Genomic DNA, 9,717 nt, shown 5'->3' with positions numbered 1-9,717 from the left:
GGTAGGGCAAGAAAGCGGAAAGGTTGGGCTCGAGTTGCAGATTGACCCCTTATCCGAGAATAATGATAGGGCATTGATCGATCCAACCCAAAACGGATATGACAGTAACTGGCCCCACCTCGAAGAGATGGAAGGGCGGGTTTCCAAATTCATGGCTCTAATCCAAGCTGGTCTCGATTCGGAACTTGCAAGAAGCCTACCCACGCCTAAAAGCGGATCTCGATCCTCATACCATCTCCAGTTATTGGGCCTAGACGTGAACAACCAAAGGGGAGGATTCTTCATTCTTTCTTCATTGTATTTTCCTCTCTTTCCATCCAAGCAACCTTTTCCCTCTCTTCCCTTTCATTCCAGATCTCCCACCCTTCGTGGAATCCAATCTCGGGAAAGGTGGTTTCGATAGGGCCCCTATGACACTTCTATTGCCGAATCAAGCCGGCCTTCATGAATCTCCGCCCTACTAGAAAGCAAAGGAGGTGGCCAAATAGTAGGGGACAACGTATCTGCTCCGCCTCTATGGGCATAGGTTCGAGTGCAACACCGGAGAAAGAGTGAATGACACCGGATACGAAGTTCTCTATTCCGGTTCTTTCCCTCCCTCTCCCCTTCCATGGAGGTTAGCATCGTTGAAAGACGTTCAGCAATTCCAGCCAACCCTTATTCGATAGGAGATACCTTCCATAGAGACTTGGGCTATCCCGCTTTGTCTAGAAGATCGGATGGATACGGAATAGAAAGGGATAGATGAAATGCCAGCTCTTCCCATCCAATGGCACAGAGAAATAGATAGGAGTTGGTCCAGAATTCGACGATACCAGCAGAAACTTGCTTCTTGCTGGCCGTGATAGAGGCATTCAAAGAGTAGGGAATCGATATGAGGTTGATTCGATTCATTGGTTGTGCGTGCCTCCCCCCCCTGAATGACTGGATTTGTTCCAGCTAGAAAGGGCTATCCCAGCCGCGGCTTCTCTCCTCTTTCATTGAGGGAAGACTTGCCAAGTGGACCGCATACTACTGATTGGGAGAGGAACTCGCCCTTCCCCATCCATTTTCGATCTAGATTTCCCGAGAAAAGCAAGTTGGCACAACTTGCCTACTACGAATCGATCTCCCATCCTGTATTCCGGTACTCACGGGGATAGGCCTCGAATCAAACTCTTTCTATCTCGCCCCTATGTCCTCGAGAAGGAGATTGGTTTGGGATCATAGCACGAAATGCTACTTGATTGATAGATTCGGCCCATAGCCTAACTGCTTCGATTCAAGTTGCTGAGGATCGGATACCTATTGATTGGAAAGAGAGGCCCCCACATCCCACTCTTCATTCTGTTTTCCCTCGTTCCATGTGATCAACTCCTCAGGAGTCTGGAGAAGCGGATCCATACTCTTTCTAGATCGGAGAGGGAGAGCTCTATCTCTTTCTTGATCTGCCCACTGGCCGCCGAAGTTCTCGTTCTACCTTTCCAACCAATGAAAGCTATTGAAGGTTGGGGGTCTGAGAAGTGGTTGTTGGCATTTGCCTGCTCTATCATTCTTGATCGATGTGGACGATAAACGGATTGATTCCCACCCGATCTAGTCATCCTCAAAGCTAATGCGTATGTGATAGACTCGAGTCCAGGACAACATTCATTTAAAAAGGGGCACTGCTTCCTCCGATCCTAGTCTATGAGCTCCCGCTCGCACGCTTTTCGGTGGGCAGTACATATGGCAGCCCCTTCGGTCATAAGCTCTTGTCTTCCGGAAGGATGGCTCTCCATCGCCCAGTACATAAGAGTGGGAGTGATTCATACTTGTTCGGATCCCGCCCTACTATTATTATCCGCTCTTTTCCCCTTATTATTATTATCCGCCCTTTTCCCCTTATTAAACCTATTCCCCTCTTTACTTCTAGTACGAGCTTGAGCGCTAACTTGCTTTTCTGGCAGTAACCAGTTCTATACATCTGCCCTTCTCAAACCAGGAAATCCCATCTATTATATACGTGCCAACAGCTATACGGCGGGCAAGAATTCGCCCTTAACACTAACTCCCTTCGAGACTCTATTCTTCTACCTTTTCCGCCGCAATAAATAAGAGGCAGTGATACGATGCAGAAGAGGGCTTCAGCAGTGATACCATGAATCAGAGGCTTAGTCCCGGACTCCCACTGCCGGACTCCTCTATCAGTATCAGTGGGAGTCCGGCAGTGATAGATTGTTTTCATTAGGGGACGGGGCTGGCTTGAAGCGCTCATTATTGTAGATTTCATTCGCCCGTTGTCTTTGAACAGAATCTAGGGCTTTACTTCTTATTTAGAGAGGGAACGGCAGCTTCTTAAACGCCTTATCCAATATAGGGGGGAGGGGGCTAGCAGATACGTAATTGAACCAAATCGTGACTCATCTCTAACCAGATCGTGACCCTCTGGAATGGGAGAGGGGGGGGGGAAGGATTTGATTGCAATTGAACCGGTAAAGAGAGTGACAGATCCGACTCTCGTGACAGATCCGACGATTTATGACAAGGAACTATCGAAAGAAGACCTATTTATTCACACACCTACTCTTTCTTTGATCGGTAGTTTAGAACTTGCTTCTTCTTCCCTCACCCCCTACCAGCATCAGTATAAGAAGTAGTAGTATACGATTCATTCCTTCCATCTGTGACTAATACTCTCTCTTCTTCCCTGACCAGCATTGGTACGAAGAAAAGAGTATACGATGGCTAGCTCTTTAACCAATGATTCCCCCCTCCCTATGGTATGAATTCGTTATGTGGCATACACCCCATACTAAACCAATAAGGGCCGATTCAATAGGAAGGTTTTTTTGGACCGATCCCGTGAAGAGGCAAGTTGTGAGATGCCTTATCTTCATCATTCTTTATGTCTTACCAATTCTCATCATTATTTATGTTTTGCCAATCATTACTTCATCAATTGATTGGAGGGGTGAGCTTATTGATCAAGGACCAGTAGGGAGGAGTTCGACAATAGAGGCAACTAAAAGATTCCTTACTTCAAGTTTCGAATTATAGCATGGTAATACGTACATAATCTAGCACTTTCCTCTCTCTTTCTGGCCATTCCTTGATCAATAAGCTCACCCCTCAATTGTATGAATTCGGCCTCGTTGTAGGCAGCCTGGTCCATGAGGTAGTCTACCCGCTTTCGCGGATGAGCAATATCCGCTTCTGGTTGTTCGATCAACATACGTAATAGAACATGCTCTTGATTGAGAATCTCTGGATTGCATAGTTGCTCGTTAGTTACGATTTCTTGCTGATTGCTCATTCGCTCATTACTCAGGACTCCGTGCTCATTATTTACGACTCCTCGTTCATTCCGCTCATCAGTTACGACATTACTTGAACAAGGAAAGGGGTTCTTATTCTTTTCCATTTCTTTTTATTCTTTTCCATTTCTGCCTGGCCCTGGCGGCTCCGACGAGGCTCCAATCAATAATAATAATGGGGCGCCTTCTTGCCTTTAGGCATAACCCACTCGATTCAAATCAACTCTATTCCCCACCTCAAGAAATAAGAATCTTGAGATGCTGGTAAGGGTCGGATTCTAATGTTCACAAGCGCTCGGATTCTAATAGTAGGCGATTAAAGCTTATCCCTTAATAGTAGCGCTCTGATTGAATGGTAATGAATGGGGGGAACCTACCTATAGAATGGTATAGATTCGGGGCTTGTAGCCACTATTACTATTAGACAGCCCCATCAGGCACTGATACACCACTATTGGGAGAGAAGCCTACCCGGGTAAAGGGAGGGAGGATTGCGATAGGGAGCGGAATGCGGCAAGAGGCCCACGCCATAGGGTTACAACTCAAGGGATTGGTAAAGGGAGTAATGACTAATCAAGGATCAGCAAATAGTAGAAGTGGTTGGATCAGCTTTATCAATAAAGGGAGCAGGAGTTATGTATTAGTAAGCCCGGATGCAACATCATTTGCCGCCCCATATCCCCCGATCTGCTTCGTAGCTCCGATCACGGGTATTGTTTGCAGTTCCCCGGACGGCATGAATGTGGGTGGGCGGAAAACCTAGTATACCCTTCTTCTAATAGTAGGCGGCTACACCTGGTTGAGGTGGGTGTTAACCGGCGGAATAATAGTAGGGGAATTCATAATAGTAGGGGTTGTGTCTCCAACCAGCCACTGGGGATGAGAAAGGTGATGGAAGGGACGGAAGGGATGGACTAAATGAAAGGAGATGGTTGGCTCGTGATCCCCATGGGAGAACCTGTTATTGGAGTGGAAAAGCCAGGCTCGACCTTTGATAGGGAGAGCAGGTGCAGTAAGCGATAGCGAACACACCTCACCCTATTGAATGAAGAAAGGGCGATCACCCCTATCTATTATTATTGTTGAGGCAACGGCATCGATAGCAGATTTAACGACATCGAGAAGAACAATACCGGATTTCAGGTTATGGATTGGGCAATAGGTATCGCTCGACATGGATAGATACAGATTGAAGTAGAATGGCTGCTCCCGGTAATGGCCAACCTATCTATCTAAGCTGCTCGCCCCATGCCCGCTCCCTGATGTCCGGGTAGCGGAGGCTCTCTCATGCTCTTCTCTCTGCCCCAATGTCCGAAACAGTAGTCTCCCATGTCCCCGTCTTATGCCCGCGAATTATTGACGGGACGAGATAGACTAGACTTATGAGATGGGATTAGATAGAAAAATGTGAGCATGTGACCTGTGGTGATGAGATAGGGATAGATAGTATCCATCTCACCCCAGCTCCAAGCAACGTTTATTTTCTAGTCTAATTGCAGCGCTTCGAATTGAAGGAATTCATGAAGGCTGGGATGCTGAATTATTATTATTTAACCGGGGCTCTCAACATCCGGAATAGGACCTTCGTCACTAGCACCTTTCTGGTCCTGCCCATACCCACTTCATAAACCCGTAGCCGGTATTCGGAATCATTCTGAATCGGTGGTCCTACCCGCCGAAAGCCTAGTAGTTCCCTCACGATTCTGGGCATTGGGCTAATCATCCGACATTGATGCGCATGCGATGCCACGATTCACTGGCACCTGTAACCTCTACCAATCTTTCCATCAGAGAAATGATGAGAAGCAGATCGATGTCGATCCAGTCAACTATACGTAATAGCTGGAGCATGCCGGCAGGTGCCCCCGAGGGCCAAGGATTCCCAAATCTATGGTAGGTGCTGGAACTAATAATAATATACGGGCGTTCTTGAGCCTATTATTAAGGGAGTTACTAGTGACTCTCTAATTAATAATAGTAGGGAGGCTCAAGTCGTGTCCTATGGTTCACCAGATCAATGCTTCATATTCCTCAGGTTCATATTCATTTCGTAGCGGGCGAGACTCGGATAGAAATAGATCAATCTGATATTAGACCTAAAGCAAGCACCGGCTTCCTGGATTGGATGAAGATAGACATATAGAAAGCGCGCAGTGAGGTTTCTTTATGGGTAACCAGTCTTTACTTAACTCGACCCAAGCTTGACTTAACCCAAGCAACAATGCCCAATAATTCCCATTTCTTTCTTGGTTGGACCAGCCCTACCGGTGGTGAATCAGAGCTGGTTGGTAGCCCTCGTACCTCGAAGATGCCTGGATTGCTAAGCTGCAGGAGGTCAGAAGCAGGAGGAGCGGGAGGGGGGTGGGCATAGGGATGGATGGGCAATACGAGACATAATGATTATGGTCGAATCGGTGCTGTAACCGGGGTGGGTGAATCGCATCGATTGCATCAACGACATGATGATCGTAGTTCGAGGTGATGCTCGGCATTGGCATCGTTTAATGTGATTTGCTTCTTCCTTCGATGCTGCTTTTGCCCTTGCCACTATAGAGGTAGGGGCCCTTAGGGAGCGCTGCCTTTGCCCTTGCTTTAGCCGCCTTAGCCTCTTCCTCTGCCTTTGTTTCCTACCACGCCATGCCGCGGGTGTTTCTGCGGCTGGGTCTTGCTCTCGATCAACTGAGTAAACTGCTTCTCCTCCAACAGGATTTCGTGATAGCCCGCCTTACAACAAAGGGCTCGGAATTACACACGGCAACTCCCCTACTATTTATAGGCCGCTACTTTCCCTTCCAGCAGATCTAGCCCGGTCAGCCGTCCAGAACTCGAACTGCCAAGTAAATGAGTGCAAGCACGGTTCTGTACCTGGTTTTGTTGCAACTGAAGGATATGAAACTATGGGATTCTCCTTAGCTTCCACTATGGATGCTTCTGAAATGGCTGCTTCAACTAACAAATCAGAATCCAGGGGTTCTAGGTTCTTCGACAAGATAAACTGCTAGGTAAACTGATGCAACTGCTACCTTCGCTGGCGACGCTTATTATTCATGGTTAGGGTGCCTCTGTCGGCTATCTTTCTCGAACTGAAAAGGGGGGATGGTCCGAGCAGGTCGATCCACTATAGAAGGATTCACTAAAGAAGGGCCGCGCATGGGTAATAGTTGGTAGGTATGGCCTTAGGATTATACGTGGGTTGTTTTTAAGCACATCAGTGCTTGAGGGTTCAACGGAATTTCCAAGTCTTCCGCAGTTCTCCCATAAGTCCTTCCAACGTAGGTTTATTAGGTTATCCCTTAGCCTAGCTCTAGCTAGTAGGTGCTCCCCTAGTAGTATCTCATAAACATAGGCTGCTGAATCGACATAAAATAAAGAGTCCACTTCTGCTGCATCAACGGCTTCATCGAAAGGCCCCCTGCTACTGGATCGGATCCCGCATCAAGGATTTTTGAACCTGTTCATGCTGAAACCTATTCCCGTACCTATCTCCTTCACCGGCTAGGGTCCCTCAATCAATCGATTGTTGAAAAAGATCAACTCCTTTCTTAAAGAAGAAATAGACAAGCATAAAAAAGAAGACGGAATACCCACTCTTTTTCATTTCATTGCCTAAGAGAAAAACATATCTAGCTCTATATTGTTGCTGCAAAAATGACAAAGGAATTGCGTATATAATCGGGCGAGTAAGTGTGCTTAGATCAATTATAAAATACACGAATAAGAAGTCCGCACCCAACAATAGCGCCCTCTTAGTTCTGTATATTCAGGAACAGGGCTATCAAATGGTCGACTGCGAAAGCCATCAGGCAGTCTGTCGCTTTTGACCACGTATACTTTTTCGATGCCCTCTATCGGCGATCGTTTGACGGACTACTTTTGCGATGTCTGTCACATGAAGAAGCTCAGCAAGCCTTGCGAGAAGTACATGCCGGAGTTTGCGGGGCCCACCGTCTGGAGCTAAACTCCATAATCAGCTCAAAGACCTGGGAAAAAGAAAGGTCAAGGTAAGGCCGATTTTGCTCGGGCCTACCTCGATCAGTAGCACAATCTCGTGCCATATGACCTATGGAACTTCACTTCCTTCGCCACCTCCTTGGCACACGTGACGGTTATCACCTCTACCACGTCCTCCTTAACGTCCCTCGTTACCTCGTGGGCCTCCGGCGCCTGTTGAGGCTTCTGCTGGTCACCTTTACCAGCTCCATATCCTCTACCGAATCTCCTGCGACTTCGTCCTCCACCATAGCCTCTTCTCCACGGCATATTTTGACTCTTACCGGAGCTTCCTTCATTCGGTTTCTGGTTCTTGGCTGAACCAGTAGGTCAGCAAGGCTGCGCTCAAAGCAATACGGTATGCTGCTTCTACGCTGTCCAGCGAACACACTAGGAAATTTGCTTGAAACTGCTCAGAAAAAGTAGAATATTTTCGATTGTCTCCCTCCTTCACTCTACATCGTAGAGACAATGGGTTAAACTCCTCCATGTACTCTCGCCGCCGACTGATTCCAACCTTGTCTCAGATTCCACAACTTCTTTAATAAGTCAGCTTCGACATCACCTGGTAGAAATGAATCCTTAAACTTACGAACTTCTTGTTCTTCGTAGCGCTTCTCCTCCTGCTCCCTCTTCTGTCGTACATGTGCCCACCATAAGCCTGCCTTTTTGTTTTCTTCAACTTCGTGGTAGTTAAACGTACCCGCTCCGGGTCCAACATCTCTTCCAGTTCGAAATACTGGTCCATCGCGACCTGGTCTAAGGGTCTAAGACCCCTATATTGAGTAAGGGGGGTCTCCGCTTCCATAAAAGTTAGGGACCTCTACGCTAGTCTTCACAATGACTCCACTTCCCTAAGTATGTGCTCCTCCTACTGCTTGCACCACATAAGGACTGCTCCCACTACTTGAGCCCTCGCTCTCTTCGCGTTACGTCTTCTCCTTGGGGCATTCGGTCGCCCTACCGAAGCTTCTGACTCAGGCCTCCCGGCCTGGCCTCTCTGGCTCGACTATTGTGTTTCGGGCATTTCCATTCCCAGCGCTTCACAACTAGCTCTCTGGGCAACTTCGGCTGCATCTTCCCTGGCTCGCTGCGCGGCACTAAAGCGATTTCCGTCAGGCCTAGTAGGCCTAGCGATGGGAGTGGTTCTATCGAATACCCAGACACTCGCTACGATACTTCAAGTCCTTGGCTGAAATGCCAAAAAATTATCTGTTGACATGGGCGAGGGAGTGACTACAAGCCCGCTCAGACTTTTTCGAGGTGAGAATGAGCCCATTGCCAAAACCATTGGGAGATGCTGAACTTGGGCAGGTTGCAGTATCCCAACTAAAAAACCCGCTGGATATTTCTATCCCCAACCCACACGATCAACTATCTTTCCACTCGGAGACCCACTTTTGCATTAGATCCTGAGCCAGGGTGGAAGCACCACCAACTATATGAGTTGCCCGAGCACCAGAATCAGTAGTTTGCATGGTTGTCTGTCTTTCATACTCCCCGAAGGGCTCTTTCGCCACCAAGAAGTAGTTGGACCCGTATAACCACTATCCCTATTGGATGTGGGGACGGAGCAAGCAGTAACTATTAAGCTGGAACCGGCGCGCTTTCTATCCAGTTAATGTGCCAGCTCCGATACCGTTCAAGATTGAGTTTTTGATTTCGTAAGTACCCTCGTCTGTGTGCCCCTCTATGGTGTACCTGTGTGGGTTGAACCTTCGTATATCCTCTCTCTAAACCATTGGTTGGGGGGCGAGATTCAGATTTTATGTTTGCCAGATTCCGATCCATATGCAGGGACGGAGGAAGCATCCGAAGCGCACCCCATCTAGGGCACTACCACACTCGGATTTACGGACGAAATCGTATAGAATTGGGGGCAAAGCGCACGGAGCAAAGAAGGTCTTTACAAGCCTTCTTTCCATAGAATTTGATTAGTTTTACTCTATCTGATGAGAGGTAGCAGCATCTCGGCCAATTCCAGGGTTCACGGCATTCTAACGGGTTACTTTATGTTCCCCCGTTGGAGCGAGTCACAATTCCGATTCCATTTGAACGAGCATTCCTACCAATTCCATTTGGAGGGGTAGCAGTAGATCCTGCCGATTAACTCGGTCCAGCAGCTGTTCCGGGTCCAGTACCATAGTAGACGCACTCCCATGAGTTGACTAAGCGGATGTTGCACCAGTAGACCAGATCGGGATAAAAATAAATAGCCAGTGTACAAAGTTCTAAATCCTTTGGACGATATTCGGATGGAGGTCACCTTGATTCACGGTTTTTGCTCTTATCAACAATAACTCCTCCCTTGCTTCTTAGGTCGTTCAATTTCTAGGCGAGGGATGAAAGAAGCCTGCCTGGTCACACGGGTGCAGAGGAAGAAAAGGGCCGCTCGAAGTCAAAAGCGCACGAGGGTGTCGCGCTTCCCGATGGACGGGCACTCCGATAGGTC

Source organism: Hakea prostrata, chromosome 4 (genome assembly GCF_041222555.1).
Source record: "Hakea prostrata isolate BN-2017 chromosome 4, UWA_Hpros_2, whole genome shotgun sequence".
NCBI classification, from domain to species: Eukaryota; Viridiplantae; Streptophyta; class Magnoliopsida; order Proteales; family Proteaceae; genus Hakea; species Hakea prostrata.
This window is presented reverse-complemented; position numbering follows the sequence as displayed.